At 43.1% G+C, this 17,398-nt stretch overlaps 2 pseudogenes; one reads left to right on the top strand and one right to left on the bottom strand.

The window, feature by feature from the left end:
* Positions 1-917: 917 nt before the first annotated feature.
* LOC111764253 (glyceraldehyde-3-phosphate dehydrogenase-like) lies at positions 918-7,143 on the top strand (annotated as a pseudogene).
* On the bottom strand, positions 3,883-4,552 carry LOC105746167 (protein CDV3 homolog pseudogene; annotated as a pseudogene).
* Positions 7,144-17,398: the final 10,255 nt, after the last annotated feature.

Here is a 17,398-nt window from a genome sequence, read left to right as displayed (position 1 = left end):
GGTAAGTACAACATGCATGCCCTGCCATGGTGACTTTGCAGGTAAAGGGGAATCCAGCCTAAAGTCTGGCTCTCATCATCACTGTTTCCCAGGGTGCTTGTTTAAGAGATATTCTGCCAAGCCAGATTCCAAGGACCCCATCTTGCATAATTTGGTTAAATAGGAACCCAATTCTTTGATGGATTTCACCTGCTTGTTCAGGTATGAGACTCAATGAAGTCACACAAGTGGGAGTGGTCATTGTTAGTGACCAGTTTGTGCGGTTCCAGTTGTGCCTGACTTACCCTCTTTTCGAAGTGTAACTCACACTCCATTGCATTCAGCATGCTCTCCTAGTCTTGTGTTCTGCTTTACTGATATCCTAAAGGAAGATTCTACCTCCTTCTGGATTCTGCAGCGTCTTAAGTTTTTCAGCAAGTTCCTTCTCTTCTTGAGATTGGTGAAGAAAATATTTGGCCAAAGTTCTTCAAATCCACATCATCGTGGTCAAAGCAGTAAGAGGTGGACAGGTATAATAAGAGGCATAGAGCTCCAGGTTGATCTGGTGATTGATGGTGGCCTTTGAGTCCTGACAATAGTTCTGCCGGTCCTGTGAGGGGTATATGAATGTCAAGGCAGCTGGTTGAGGAGAGGTGGAGGTGGCTGTCCTGCAATGGAGGGGCAGTGGGGCCTTGGTGCAGTCCAAGGGTGCTGTGAAGAGGTGGTGGAGATCTGGCTCTGAGCAGCCAGCCTAAGGGGCCAGAGGTCTGAGTTCTTTCCCAACACTGCATGGAGCAGGAAACCAAGGCAACTCTCTGAGAGGACACCTGACCCACTCTTTTATTTAATGCATTAAAAAATAAAGTAAGACTCTGCTCCTCTCCATCTTACAGATAGCTGCATTTTCTCATGCAGTGTCAGCTACAGTCCTGAGACGCATGGTCAGAGTAAATGGATTTGATCATATTGGGCTCCTGGTCACCAGGACTATTGCTCCCCCCCCCCCATATTTACTTTCTATTGGATTTGTTCCTGTTACAGAGTTTCTACACTTGCCAAAACCATGCCTGAAAATTCAAAGGAAGAAATGGTATGATGGACAGCCTCATCTACCCATTGTATACTATATTAAAACTTGATTCATGTGCATTTTGATAATTTCGCAATATTTTAAAAAGTTGTAAAATGAGTTGGAATTCAAAATCTGTTGCAGGACTTCAGATTTCTGGCACAGCATGCCATTAAATAACATTTCCACATATTCATCTAAGTTCAAACCTCAAAAACATAACGCTCAACAAGACTTTGCTGGAAAAGGTGCATACTTTTCAGGGAAAATATGTGGCTCAACGTCCAAGACATTATTTATTAAGGTTTTTGATTCCCAAATGACATCTTCAGTTTAACCAAAAATCCCTCACATCTCTTTTAATCATCCAGTCTCTCCTTGGTTCAACTACTCACCCAAAGAGATCAGAAGGCAGGCATCCTTCCTGCCACCTCAAATAATGTCAACATTATTACCCAAAAGTGGTTGGCAGATTTTGTCAGGAGACACTGTAATCCTCCTAGGAGTTTAATTCCTGCAGTGACACTTTCATCAAGACTGAACTCCTACAGGAAAATGCTCCCCCACATCAGGATAGATAGCTTTTTTTTTTTTTTTTTAACAGCATTTTTAAATTGTATTCTTTGAAGATACATAGATCACAAAAAAATGTTACATTTAAAAACCTAAGAGGTTCCCACCTACCCCCTACCCACCCCCACTCCTCCCACATCAACAACCTCTTTGATCATTGTGGCACATCCATGCATTTGGTGAATACATTTTGGAGCACCGCTGCACCACATGGATTATAGTTCACATTGTAGTTAACACTCTTCCCCAGCACATTAGGTGGGTTATAGCAGGATATATCTGCTATATCTGTCCCTGCAATATCATTTAAGACAACTCCAAGTCCCCAAAATGCCCCCACATCTCTTCTTCCCTCTCCCTGCCCTCCGCAACTACTGTGGCCACTTTCTCCACATCAATGCTACTGTTTCTTCCATTACTAGTCTCTATAGTAGAATACCAATAAGTCCACTCTAATCCATATTTTATTCCTCCATCCTGTGGACCCTGGGATCGTGATGTCCACTCCACCTCTATATCAAGAGGGGACTTAGATCCCACACGGTTCATGTTTTATTCACTCACTCCACTCTTAGTAGTAGCAAGTCTTCAACTCCTGTATTTAGCAAAGGGATTTATTATAGAGAAACTCAGAGTCTATATCAAGTGGTCACATTCACACACCACTTTGAAATATTTCAATTGAACTAAAGAAATAAAACCAGGAAATTACCAGTATATCCCGTTAGATGAAAAGAAACTTTTCAGTAACTCTGGGTAGCTAATTCAAGTCCTCCCCACATTTCCCCCCTTTTTTTCTTTTTAAAGAGGAGACAGCAGGGATTGAAACTGGGACATTGTACATGGGAAGCAGGTGCTCAACCACTGAGCTATGCCCGCTCCACTTCAAGTACCTTTTAAGGACTAAAAATTACTGGATGGTTAAATTTGTAATTGTTAAAAACACAATTGCTAAGTCACCTGTCTTTTGCACCTGACTCTCCAAATGAACAACAAATAATAAAGACACCAAAAGATTGATAATAGTGCTAGCTGGGATAATCCCGGCATTATCAATACCCTTAAAATGTGGGCAAAAGTATGATACCTGGAACTCTTGTCAAAGATCACACAAGATCCATGAAACTTAAAAAGGGTTTTAGGCAAGGTTCTGCTCATGGCGCTTTGAATTTATAACAGGTCAATGCATCCTTTAGCATGAGCAGAAACCTGCTAGATACTGTTTCCACTGCCATTTATTATACAATTTAGACCTGATTAGAGACTTTATCAGTACCTGAAATTAGAGTCCCTGGCAGCCACTGTCCTTTACACCAAAGGCTATTTGGTTCCACTCTAGGGGCGGGCGAATTCACAAGACATTTCACAGTTCTAATGCATATTTCAGGTTACTACATCAAGCCATACGCTCTGTCAAGGAACTAATTCCAAGTCAAAGCAAAAAAGTCCTTTTCGTGGAACAAAGGAAAAACACTACCCAAATAAAAAATTACTAAAAGAAATAAAATTATTCCCTCCCCCAACTCCCTTTTCCCATTTAGAGGACCCAAACTTGGTTTAATTTAATTTGTGTTTACCTCGGTATACCACTAAAGGCTTAAGTTAGAAATCACAGCCCTATACAGATTATCTGAACACATCAGTTCTTTAGAGATGCACGTTCCAGGAAGTCTAATAGAGCCACAGTCATCTACTACAGAGAATGTTCCTTCAAGATGGGGCACAGGACAGGTTAACTAAGATCACTGTCATCTTCATCTTTTACAGCAGATCAGAACGCAGGTAGCTGATTTTCTGCAGAATTTCTGATAGGAATCCAGTAGAGTTGGTTTCAGGTTTTTTATGGACACTTAATGGCTATAACCTTCTTATCTAGAAGATGCAGTGGACATGAAGCCCACAATGAGGGCAGCTAATCTGAGGCAGTCAACCCTTAGGAAGCCTCAGTGTCGGAACACAAAGATTTTGAAATGGCCACTGGCTGCAGATGTTTCTTAGTTTTTGTATTTGCAGAGTATGTATGAAAGACCATGGCCGAATCTAGTTCACACCTTTATGTAACAATGAAAATTCCCCTAAATCCAATATACACAAAGAGCAGTTGTGACAGTTTAAACTTCTACAGTGTGATAGGGCCAATCACTGACACAGAAGGGTCTGCATCAGTTACTGTAGATCCAGCAGAGATCAGATAATGAATGGCTGCTCATGGTAGTTGGCTGTGGTCTAGTTACTTTAGAAGTGTTAGCAAAGACCATTCCTTAATTGTATTGTGTGTGGTTGCTTTTCTGATTTTCAAGCACAGCGTACTGGTTGTCTAGCTGAAGTTTTTGACCTGGTTTTTTGAAATCTCATTCCTACCTCTGTTTTTGTGTCTTAATATTTCAAAGTTCTTCTCCATCCTTCTGACTTTCCACATGCTTGGCAGTGGCCTGCAGGGTTGGGAACTGTGTATTGCCCTATGTTTCTGGTGACCCTTGTGGAGTTTTCCTTTGATTAATCTGGCCCTGGGAAGCCTATAAACACTACCAGTCATCGCTGGTTCTAGGGTTCCTGTAACAATTGCTGGAGCAGGAGGTGCTTGTACCAGAGCTGCTTTATTCAGGGACCTGACGATTTTCTACACCACCACCACCTCCACTTTCTTCCCAGTTATCATCTGGATCTTCTCTCTTTTCTTTATCATTTTCTTCCTTTTCACTTGTTTGCCTAAACTCTGAGGCTGCTGTAATCAGCCTCTTTTTGCTCAACTTCTTTACACTCGTCTTCATCCTTCTTCTTTCCTTCTTAGCGAAGAAGCTGTCCAGGCTCCACTCCTCTGACTCAATCAAGACCCTGTTCTTCAGGGCCAGGATGGGTGGGACCCCCAGCTCCGGTCATTGCTGGCTCAAGCTCTAGGTCCTGTGAGGCCTTACTCCACCTCAGCCCCATTTCAGCCCTAAGGAGTTGCCAAGGCATGCAGGGCAGACCTGGCAGCACGACCCCTTCACCCAGTGGTATGATGCACCCCTGGGCTCCCACCTCTGGAGCCAGTCAGGATTGCCACTGCATCTGCGATCAGGTGGAGGATCCCATCCCCTCTTAGCCAGAGGGGAAAAGGAACACACAAGTCTGAGAACAAGAGTGCTGGACTAGCACTAGTGGTGGTATGTGCAGAAGGCCAGGGAATTTTAAAAAAATTTTTATAGGAGGTACTGGGGATTGATCCTGGGTCCTGATACATGTGAGGCGGTGCTCAACCACTGAGCTACATCTCCTCCTTAGGGTTGTTTTTTTTTTTTTAAAGATTTATTTATTTATTTCTCTCCTCTCTTCCCTCCCTCCCACCCCAGTGGTCTGTTCTCTGTGTCTGTTTGCTGTGTTGTCTTCTTTTGTCTGCTCCTGTTGTTGTCAGCAGCACGGGAATCTGTGTTTCTTTTTGTTGCATCATCTTGTTGTGTCAGCTCTCCGTGTGGGCGGTGCCATTCTTAGGCAGGCTGCGCTTTCTTTCACCCTGGGTGGCTCTCCTTACGGGGTGCACTCCTTGCGCGTGGGGCTCCCCTATGCGGGGGCACCCCTGTGTGGCAGGGCACTCCTTGCGCGCATCAGCACTGCGCATGGGCCAGCTCCACACGGGTCAAGGAGGCCCGGGGTTTGAACCGAGGACCTCCCATGTGGTAGGCAGATGCCCTAACCACTGGGCCAAGTCTGCTTCCCTGGGTTGTTTTTAATTTCAATAAAGTGGAGGCTGTCTCTATCCATGACACCTTCACTGACCTCCAGTGCATGATCTACATGTTATGGTATGCTTCTATCCAGCGTGTTCAAAGGCACAGTCAAGGCTGAGAATGGGAAGCTTGTTATCATTGGGAAGTTCATCTATATCTTCCAGGAGGTAGATGCTGCTAACATCAAGTGCGGTGAGGCTGATGCTGAATATATTATGGTGTCCACTGGTGTCTTCACTACCTTGGAGAAGGCTGGGGCTCACTCGAAGGGTGAAACCAAAATAGCCACCATCTTTGCTCCTTCCATCAATGCCCCCATGTTTTTGAGGGGTGTGAACCGTGAGAAGTAAGACGACGCCCTTAAGATTGTAGCAATGCTTCCTGTACTGCTAACTGCCCAGCTCCCTGGCCAAGGTCCTCCATGATGACTTTGGCATTATGAAGGGATTTCATGACCACAGTGCATGCCATTCCTGCCACCCAGAAGACTGTGAATGGCCTCTCCAGGAAACTGTTGGCGTGATGGTGTGATGGCTGTGGGGGTGCCCAGAACATCATCCCTGCATCACCAGTACTGCCAAGGCAGTGGGCAAGGTCATCCCCGACCTGAATGGGAAGCTCCCTGGTGCAGCCTTCCACATCCTCACCCCCAGTGTGTCCATCGTGGCTATGACCTGCCATCTGGAGAAAGTGGATAAATATAATGACATCATGGAGGTATCGGGGAATGGATGTGACTCAAGCAGCTGAGTGTCCATCTCCCACATTGGAGGTCCCAGGTTCGATTCCTGGTGCCTCCTAAAGAAGACAAACAATGAGCAGACATTGAGCAAAAACGATGAGCAGACAATAAGCAAAAACAACCAGCAGACAACAAACAAACAACAATAGACAGAGAGAGAGAAAAAAGAACAAGCAGGAAGCAGATGTGGTTCAAGCAGTTGAGTGCCTGCCTCCCACAGGAGAGGTCCTGGATTTGTTCCTTGTGCCTCCTAAAGAAAAAACAACAACAAGGAGACAATGAGCAAAAAAGCAATGAGCAGGTAACAAGAAAAAAAAAAACCCAAAAACAAAGAGCAGACAATGAGCACAAATGAGCAAAAACAACAAGCAAACAGACAAGGGAGCCACCTCAGGGGGGAGAAAAAAGATTTTTTTTTTGAATATTTATTTCTTATTTATTTCTCCCCCATCCTACCCCCCCCCCCCCCATTTTCTGCTCTCTGTGTCCATTCACTGTGTGTTCCTCTGTGTCCGCCTGCATTCTCGTCAGTGGCACTGGGAATCTGTGCCTCTTTTTGTTGCGTCATCTTGCTGTGTCAGCTCTCCGTGTGTGCGGTGCCACTCCTGGGCAGGCTCTACTTTTTTTTTTCGTGCGGGGCAGCTCTCCTTACGGGGTGCACTCCTTGAGCATGGGGCTCCCCTACGTGGGGGACACGCCTTTGTGGCACGGCACTCCTTGCGCACATAGGCACGGCATGTGGGCCAGCTCACCACACAGGCCAGGAGGCCGTGGGTTTGAACCCTGGACCTCCCATATGGTAGGCAGATGCTCTATCAGTTGAGCCAAATCTGCTTCCCCCCAAAAAAAAGATTTTGAAGCAAGTGTCAGAGGTCATCCTAAAGGGCATCCTGGACTACACTGAAGACAAGGTTGTGTCCTATAACTTTAATAGTGACACCCACTCTTCCACCTTTGATCCTGGAGCTGGCATTGCCCTCAATGGCCACTTTCTCTGGCTCATTTCGTGGTATGATAATGAATTTGGCTTTAGCTATAGGGTAGTCACCCTATATATGGCCTCCAAGGAGTAAGAGCTCCCAGAACGCCAGCCCAGAGAGGAAAAGAGAGGTAGTCAGTTATAAGGGAGTCCTTGTCCCAACTCCATCCCCCAACCTTCAGAATCTCCAATCCTCCACAGTTTCTTTCCTAGACCCTCTGAAGAAGGGGAGGCGCTTAGAGAGCTTGACTTTGTCATGTACCATTAATAAAGTACATGTATCCAGCCCCAAAAATATAAGAAGAATTGGCTGCGGACTTGGCCCAGTGGTTAGGGTGTCCGTCTACCACATGGGAGGTCCGCGGCCCATGCGCAGTGCTGATGCGCACAAGGAGTGCCATGCCACGCAGGGGTGTCCCCCGCGTAGGGGAGCCCCACGCGCAAGGAGTGCACCCCGTAAGGAGAGCCGCCCAGCGTGAAAGAAAGTGCAGTCTGCCCAGGAATGGTGCTGCACACATGGAGAACTAACACAACAAGATGACGCAGCAAAAAAAAGAAACACAGATTCCTATATTGCTGACAACAACAGAAGTGGACAAAGATGCAGCAAATAGACACAGAGAACAGACAACCGGGGTGGGGGGGAAGGGGAGAGAAATAAATAAATAAATAAATAAATAAATAAATAAATAAATAAATAGAAGAAGAATTAAAAAAATAAAGTAAGGTAAAAATATACTTACAATTTTGCATACAGTAGAGAAACTTTTAAAATATGTGGCAGGTCCCAGTAGCTTAATGGATAAGTCATTGGCCTCCTAAAATTATGTGAATTTATAAACAACTCTAAGATATTTAATTCAAAGACTGTAGCTATGGAAGCTCATTGAGAACATGATGAAATATTATATGAGTCTTCCAGAAAGTTCAGTATACATTTGCAGGTGAAGAAAACATAGGCATAAGTGTTTTTGACTTTGGACTGGGCAATAGTTTCTTAGCTATGACACAAAAAGCACAAATAACTAAATAAAAAATAGGTGAATTAGACTTTATCAAAATTAAAAACATTTATGCTTCAAAGAATACTATCAAGAAAGAGAAAAGATAATTCATAGAATGTGAGATAATATTTGCAAATCGTGTATCTGGTAGGCATTTAGTAGTCAGAAAATATAAAGAACTAAAATCAGCAATAACAAAAAAAGAAAACCCAATTTAAAATTGTGCAAAGAATTTGAATAGTGTGATGATTAAGTTCATGTGTCGACTTGGCTAGGTTATAGTGTCCAGTTGTTTGGTCAAGCAAACACTGGTCTGATTGCTACTATGAGGGTATTTCATGGATTTAAATCATTAGTTAAGTGCATCTATGACTGGTTATATCTATAATCATTGCCTTTAGCAATGAAGGAAGTCTCATCCAGACTCAGTCCCAGTTGAAGGCCTGCTGATCCAGTGAGCTTCTCCTGTGTAATATGTTGAACTTAACTTGCAGACTACCCCATGGAATTCAGACTTGCCAATCCCCATGATCAGGTGAGCCAATTCCCTCTAACTAATACAAATAGACATTTCTTCAAAGAAGATATACAAATGCCCAATAAATACATGAAAAGATGCTCAATATGTTAGTCATTAGGGAAACGCAAAATAAAACCACACTGAAATATCACTTCACACCAATAGGATGGCTAAAATAAAAAATAACAAGTGATGACAAGGATATAAAGAAATCAGAACATTCATACATTGCTGGTGGAATTGTAAAACGGTGCAGGTGCTTTGGAAAACAATTTGGCAATTTCTCCAAATGGTAAACATAGAGTTACCAGATGACCTAGCAATTTCACTTTTAGATAAATACCAAAAGAATTAAAAACAAATATTTAAGCCAAAGCTTATACACCAAGGTTCATGGCAGCATTAATCATAATAGCCAAATGGTGGAAACCATCCAAATGTTCATCAACCAAATTATATAAACATTATTATTCTGCTATAAAAAGAAATGAAGTAATAATACATACTACAACATGGATGAACCTTGAAAACATGCTAAGTGAAAGAGTCAGAAACCAAAGGCCACGTATTGTATAATTCCATTATATGAAATGTTCAGATTAAGCAAATCTATGAAGACAGAATGGAGGTTAGTGGTTGTCAGGGGCTGGAGGGAGGGGTCAAAGGGGAGTGACTGCTAATGGGTATGGGGTTTCTTTTTGGGGTAATGAAATGTTCTAAAAATAAGATAGTAATGAGTGGCAAGAATCCCCTGAGTACAAGGGCAGTGCCTAGCAAAAGAGGACAGACCAATATGCTAGGTCCTTGGTGTTGATGGCTGTATTTATGAACCTCGTTCTTGTGAAATTGAAACCTAGCCTAGTATTATATATTACCTAAGAGTTACCTCCTCCTGAAAGCCTCTTTGTTGCTCAAATGTGGTCTGTCTTTAGCCAAACTCAGCAAATAAATGACTACTTATCCCCAAGGATGGGATATGACTCCCAGGGATGAGCCTCCCTGGCGTCAAGGGATTATCACATTAATGAAAGATGTTATTAATGGGGGAAAGTGCAGAAGGGGGAGAGGGCAGGGTGTAGGGGAATCACCATATATTTTCTTTCTTTTTTAATTTTAATTTTTAAAAATTTTTAGGAGGTACTGGAGATTGAACCCAGGACTCTGTACATGGGAAACAGGTGCTAAACCACTGAGCTACATTCACTCCCCTCCATATATTTTCCTTTTTTTTTTTTTAACTATAACCTTTTTTAAAAAATTAAAAAAATTTTTTATTTATCTCTCTCCCATTCCAACCCCCCCCCCCGTTGTCTGCTCTCTGTGTCCACTCACTGTGTTCTTCTGTGACTGCTTCTTTTTTTTTTTTATTACCTTCTTTTTTTTTTTTTTTTTTTTTAAGATTTTATTTTTATTTATTTAATTCCCCTCCCCTCCCCCGGTTGTCTGTTTTCCGTGTCTTTTTGCTGCGTCTTGTTTCTTTGTCCGCTCCCGTTGTCGTCAGCGGCACGGGAAGTGTGGGTGGTGCCATTCCTCGGCAGGCTGCTCCCTCCTTCGCGCTGGGTGGCTCTCCCTACGGGGTGCACTCCTTGCGCGTGGGGCTCCCCCACGCGGGGGACACCCCTGTGTGGCAGGGCACTCCCTGCGCGCATCAGCACCGCGCATGGGCCAGCTCCACATGGGTCAAGGAGGCCCAGGGTTTGAACCGCGGACCTCCCATGTGGCAGACGGACGCCCTAACCACTGGGCCAAAGTCCGTTTCCTTTCTGTGACTGCTTCTATCCTTATCAGTGGCACCAGGAATCTGTGTTTCTTTTTTTTGCATCATCTTGTTGTGTCAGCTCTCCTTGTGTGCGGCACCATTTTTGGGCAGGCTGCACTTTCTTTTGTGCTGGGCAGCTCTCCTAATGGGGCGCACTCCTTGTGTGTGGGGCTCCCCTACGCGGGGGACACCCCTGCATGGCACGGCACTCCTTGCGCGCATCAGCACTGCGCATGGGCCAGCTCCACACGGATCAAGGAGCCCGGGGTTTGAACCATGGACCTCCTATGTGGTAGGCGGACACCCTATCTATTGCGTCAAGTCTGCTTCCCCCTCCATATATTTTCAATGTAACACTTATGTAATCTAAAGCTTCTTTCAAAATAAAATAAAAAAAATAAAAATACAGAAATATTGGTTGTACAACTCTGGAATATTTTAAAAACCACCGAATAACACACTTTAAAAGGATTAATTTTATGACATGTGAATTATAAGAGTAAAACTGTTATAAAAATTGTTTAGAGGGAAGTGGACTTGGCCCAGTGGTTAGGGCTTCCATCTACCACATGAGAGGTCCACGGTTCAAACCCTGGGCCTCCTTGACCCAGGTGGAGCTGCCCATGCGCAGTGCTGACGCGTGCAAGGAGTGCCCTGCCACGCAGGGGTGTCCCTGCATAGGGAAGCCCCACATGCAAGGAGTGCAGTCCGTAAGGAGAGCTGCCTGGCGCGAAAGAAAGTGCAGCCTGCCCAGGAATGGCGCCGCAAACATCGACAGTTGACAGAAGATGACACAACAAAAAAGAAACACAGATTCCCATGCTGCTAACAACAACAGAAGTGGACAAAGAACGACACGCAACAAATAGACACAGAGAACAGACAACTGGTGTGGAGGGGGGGGGTAAGGGGAGAGAAATAAATAAAAATAAATCTTAAAAAAAAATTGTTTAGAATGAAAAAGGGTCATCTGAACATGTAACATAACCCAGAAGCCATAAAAGAAAAAAATGATTGTTGACTCCATAAAAATAAAAGAACTGCATATCAAGATGACAGAGTAAGATGATTCAGGGCTCTGCCCACCACAGAAGTTTTGAACAACCAGAAAGAACTGATAGAAGCATCTTTCTTAAAGCTCCAGAAAATAGTTAAAGGATTTTAGTAACAGGGTGAGCACTGAATCAAGAAAACAGCTACTTAAAAATGGTAAGATCTCATGGAGCCCTGGCTGTCCCCTACCCCACCCCTCACAAGCTGGACACAGAACTGGCCCATGCTCCCAGTGCAGATCTCTGATCTCAGTTCCAAAGGGAGTAGAATAACCCTCATGCACATACTGGGAACATTGTATGTCTGGCTCTGCCTGCTGGTAGCCTGAGGGACTTGCTGTCCTAGAACTTGCCCTTCATGTAGAAGGCAGCTCACTGAACTCGCCTCAAGAATGCTGTGGGAGAGTAGTAAAGTCATGCTGCTTGGCTGTAAGAAACACAGCACAGTGATAGGGACCATGAAGAAACTGTTTCCTGGGAAAGAGGAGGTATTCATAACTATATAAATGGAGGAATTCTTAGGGACATGCCCAAGACAGGAAGATGAGCAGAAAGGATCAGGGAGGCCCCTGTGCTATGGTCTGGAGCTATTGTCTAAACTAATTGTATGGATAAGTCCTGAAGTACAACACTTGCACAGGTCAATCCTTCTGTTTTTGTTCTGTTTTGTTTTGTTGTTGTTATTGTTAGCTCCTGACATTCAAGGAAAGTTCTGTCATAACACTAGCTGGACATAACTTTCAGAAACACACCTTAGAGTCTAAATTCTAGCAATTACACATTAAAATATCAAAATGTCCATGTTTCAACAAAAAGTTACAAAACAAAGAAAGAAACAAGAAGATATGGCCCAGGCAAAGGAGAAGATTAAAAAATCAGCAACCATCAATAAGGACTAGAAGTGGGATATACCAGACAGAGACTTTAATAAAATGGTCTTACATGTGCTCAAAGAACTAAAGGAAAACATGGACAAAGAAGTAAAGGAAATCAGAAAGATGACAGATGGGCGGTGGACTTGGCCCAGTGGTTAGGGCATCCATCTACCACATGGGAGGTCTGTGGTTCAAATCCAGGGCCTCCTTGACCCGTGTGGAGCTGGCCCATGTGCAGTGCTGATGCGCACGAGGAGTGCCCTACCACACGGGGGTGTCCCCCGCGTAGGGGAGCCCCACGCGCAAGGAGTGTGCCCGTAAGGAGAGCTGCCAAGTGCAAAAGAAAGTTCAGCCTGCCCAGGAATGGTGCCGCACACATGGAGAGCTGACACAAGATGACACAATAAAAAGAAACACAGATTCCCATGCCACTGACAACAACAGAAGTGGACAAAGAAGATGCAGCAAATAGACACAGAGAACAGATAACTGGGATGGGGGGGAGGGGGAGGGAGAGAAATAAATAAATAAATAAATCTTAAAAAAAAAAAGAAAAATGATAGATGAAGAGAGATTATTCATAGTGACTTGGAAATTGTGAAAAGGGTCCAAACAGAGCTGCAGACCACAGTAATAGAAATTATAAATTCCCTAGAGGAGTTCAACAGCAGTTTGGAGCTGGCAGAAGAAAGAATCAGTGAACTTGAAGCAAATATACTTGAAATCATTCAGTCTGAGGAGTAAAAAGAAGAAAGAATGAAGAAAAGTGACAGAGTCTGAGGAATTTTTGGAACACCTTTAAGCATATCGATGTATGCATTGTGAGAATTCCAGAAGGAGAAGAGAAAGGTAGTAGAGAGACTATTCAAAGGAATAATGGCTGAAATTTCCCAAATTTAAAGAAAGACATGAATATACACATTGAAGATGTTTGATGAACTCCAAACAGGATAAACCCAAATTGACCCACACTGTGCCATTTTATAACCAAACTATCAAATGTCAAAGTTAAAGAGAGGGAAGCGGACATGGCTCAACTGATAGAGCATCCACCTTTCATATGGGAGGGTCCAGGGTTTGATACCCAGGGCCTCCTGACCTGGGTGGTGAGCTGGCCCAGGCGCAGAACTGCTGTGCACAAGTACGCACTTCAAGGAGAGCCGCCCTGCACAAAAAAAGCACAGCCCACACAGGAGCTGTGCCACACGCATGGAGAGCTGATGCAGCAAGATGACGCACAAGAAAAGAGACTCAGTTTCCCAGTGCCTCTGAGAGTGCAAGTGGACACAGAAGAACAAACGGCCAGTGAACACAGAAAGCAGACAACGGGGGGCGGGGTGGGGGGGAAGGAGAGAGAAATAAATAAAAAATAAATCTTTTTAAAAAAAGTTAGAATTCTGAAAGCCACAAGAGAGAAGCAATGTGTCACATAGAAGGGAGTCTCAAGATTAAATGCCAATTTTGCACTGGAAACCATGGAGGCAAGAAGGCAATAGTACTACATATTTAAAGTGCTGCAGCAAAAATTACCACCCAAGAATTCTATACCTGGTGAGACCATCTTTCATAAATGGAGAGATTAAGACATCCCCAGATAAACAAAGCTGAGGGAGTCTGTCACCACTAGACTGGCCCTACAAAAGAAAGGTGTTCTACAGGTTGAAAGGAAAGGACAATAGATTAAAGCCATATGAAGCAATAAAGATCTCCAATGAAAGTAAAAACATAGGTAAATATTAATGTCAGTACCACTGTATTTTTAGTTTGAAACTCCATTTTTCACTGCCTACAAGATCTAAAAGGCAAATGCATAAAATATAATGATAAATCAGTGGTTTTGGACTCATACTGGATAAACATGTAATTTGTGAGAAGAACTACATAAAGGTGGGGAGTCAGAAGGTTATAGAAACATAGTTTATTTATACTATTGAAGTTATAATTGCTATAGATTGAGGATATTAAATTTAAGCACCATGATAATGACACAGAAAATAATGGAGAATATGCAAGCTCATAGAGACAGAAATTAGATAGAGTACAGGTTGCCAAGGGTAGAGGACTTGGGCAGTAGGGAGTTAACAAGTAATGGGCGTAGGGTTTCTGTTTGGAGAGATGGGAACATTTTATTAATGGAAGATGGTGAGGTTGCCACAATATTGTGAATGTTATTAATTCCATTGAATTGTATGGTTAAGAGTGATTGAGATGGGAAAGTTTAAATTGTATATATTGTCCCACAATTGAAAAACAAAAGAAAGAGAAACTTAAGAGATAATGACAATGAAATGCAATACATGATCCTGGATGGGGTCTAGGAAAGGGAGGAAAACAGGCCCAAAGGGACATTATTGGGATACATGAAAATTTGTAATATTGATTGTAAGCTCTTTACATCAGAGTTAAATTTCTTGAACTTGGTAATTGCACTTAAGATGGTTACATTGACTATTCTTCTATCCTATGAAATGCACATGGCAGTATTAAGTGTTCAAGGAGCATGATGTATATAACCTACTCTTAAATGTTAGGAAATGGATTGAGAGAGAGAGAGAGGGAAGGGGAGAGAGAGAGAGAGCACTATGGCAAATGTGACTGAATTGTAAACTTTGTGAATCTGGGTATGTGGGGGGAGGGGTTGTATGTGGTTTGTATTATTCTTGTAACTGTCCAGTTTTTTTTTTTAAAGATTTATTTTTTTCATTTATTTCTCGCCCCTCCCCCTCTCCCCCCCCCCCTTGTCTACTCTCTGTGTCCATTCACTGTGTGTTTTTCCGTGACTGCTTCTATCCTTTTCAGCAGCACCGGGAATCTGTGTTTCTTTTTGTTGCGTCATCTTGTTGTGTCAGCTCTCCATGTGTGTGGCACCATTCCTGGGCAGGCTGCACTTTCTTTCACACTGGGCGGCTCTCCTTACGGGGTGCACTCCTTGTGCATGAGGCTCCCCTATGTGGGGGACACCCCGTGTGGCATGGCACTCCTTGCGTGCATCAGCACTGCGCATGGGCCAGCTCCACTCGGGTCAAGGAGGCCCGGGGTTTGAACTGCAGACTTCCCATGTGGTAGGGGGATGCCCTATCCATTGGGCCAAGTCTGCTTCCCCTGTCCAGTAAGTTTGAAAGTAATTCAAAATAAAAAAGTGTTTTGGTTTTTTTAAGGGTATTGAACCCAGGACCTTGGGAAGCAGGCACTCAATTACTGAGCTGTACGCGCTCCCCAATGAGAGATGGTTTTTTGTTTAAGTTTGCTTTTATTAGGAGGTACCGGGGATCAAATCTGGGACCTTGTAAATGGGAAGCTGCAGCTCAGCCACTTGAGCCACGTCTGATTCCCCAAAGATTTTAAAAATTCATAATACCCACAGCTGTTCAGAGTGTTAGGGAACAGGCATTGTTGATAGGAATGTAAATTGGCACAAACTTTTTGGAGGGCAAAATTGCCTTTAGTTATATAAAAAAAATTAAGCTCACACTTCGACCCAGTTAGATACTATGGGAAAAATGAAATAATGAAAAAAATGAGTGAATATTATATATTTTTGAAAAGACTCATTTAAAAAAAACTGTATAACAGCATTCTCTCTGAGAAATATATTCTTGTCAAGTAGAAATTCAAGTTACACAAGCAAGAGTAAATATTTGCTTTAGATGAATGATGTGTTCCTATATGTGCCTTACCTGTCTCTCCTAGATAAAGATGAGATTAAGTCTTTTTCATATGGGAATTTCTAAGCAGTTTAAAGATAAGGAATAGTTCTCACAACTCTGTGAAGTGGGTGTATTTTATCATGTCTATTTTCTACATAAGAAGATTGAAGGGGCAAGCGGATTTGGCTTACGAATAGAGTGTTCGCCTAACACATGGAAGGTCCATGGTTCAAACCCAGGGCCCGTCTGATGCACTGGCCCACCCGCAGTGCTCATGTGCGCAAGAAGTGCCGTGCCACGCAGGGGTGTCCTCTGCATAGGGGAGCCCCATGCGCAAGGAGTGCACCCCATAAGGAGAGCTGCCCAGAGCAAAGGAAATGCAGCCTGCCCAGCAGTGGTGCCGCACACATGGAGAGCTGATGCAGCAAGAGGAGGCAACAAAAACACAGATTCCGGGTGCCACTGACAAGAATACAAGCGGACACAGAACACACAGCGAATGGACACAGAAAGCAAACAACTGGGGGAGGGGAGAAGGGGAGAGAAATAAATAAAAAATAAATCTTTTTTAAAAAAAAGATGGAAGGACTGTGTGATTTTCCATATTTTATACCTTATTATTGTCAGCATAACTGAGAATGCAATAAATTAAATGCTATTAATTTATTGGTCTTTTTTTCCTTGAAAAGAGATAAAGCAATTGTTGAGTAGATAGGTCAAATTAAAATAACTTCACATTCATATTTAAATTTCTTCAAAAACACAGATATTTAATGTTTTCTACTTGTTGAATAATCTGGAGTATTTTTAATTTACTTTGTAGTCCAATAGTTGACTGGGGCAATGTTTTCTAAATTTAAAAAATTGTTTAAAAACATGCAAATAGTCAGCTCTGTTATAGCTTCATCAGAGATCTAAGTTGGTATCTTTCAACTACAAAAAATGTGCTTAAAGCTAAAGTGTACAACACATTGTTAAAAATGGCAGGGTTAGGGAAGTAGATGTGGCTCAAGCAATTGGGCTCCTGCCTACCATATGGGAGGTCCCTGGTTTGGTTCCCAGGGCCTCCTAAAGAAGACCATGAGTTGATGCGACCGGCAGGCATGGCAAGCTGATGCCACAAGATAACGCAACAAGAGACACAAGAAGCAAAACATAATAAGACACAACAAAGCAGGGAGCAGATGTTCCTGGTGCTTCCTAAAGTAGACAGCGAACTGGTGGGACAGGCAGGTGCAGCAAGCTGACACAGCAAAGTGACCCAACAAGAGACATGGGGAGGGAAAGCCTAATGAGAGAGACAACAAAGCAGAGAGTGGAGAGGTCCTGAGTTAGGCTCCTGTGCCTCCTAAGGAAACAAGGAAGACAAAAAGACACAGCAAGGGCAAAACAACAAGGGAGTGGAGAAAAATAAATAAATAAAATAAATCTTAAAAAGAAAAAAAGAAAAAAAGAAAAGAAAATGGCAGGGTTAAAATGCCCTTCCTTTTCC

Source organism: Dasypus novemcinctus, chromosome 7 (assembly GCF_030445035.2).
Source record: "Dasypus novemcinctus isolate mDasNov1 chromosome 7, mDasNov1.1.hap2, whole genome shotgun sequence".
Lineage (NCBI taxonomy): Eukaryota > Metazoa > Chordata > Mammalia > Cingulata > Dasypodidae > Dasypus > Dasypus novemcinctus.
This window is presented reverse-complemented; position numbering and strand designations above follow the sequence as displayed.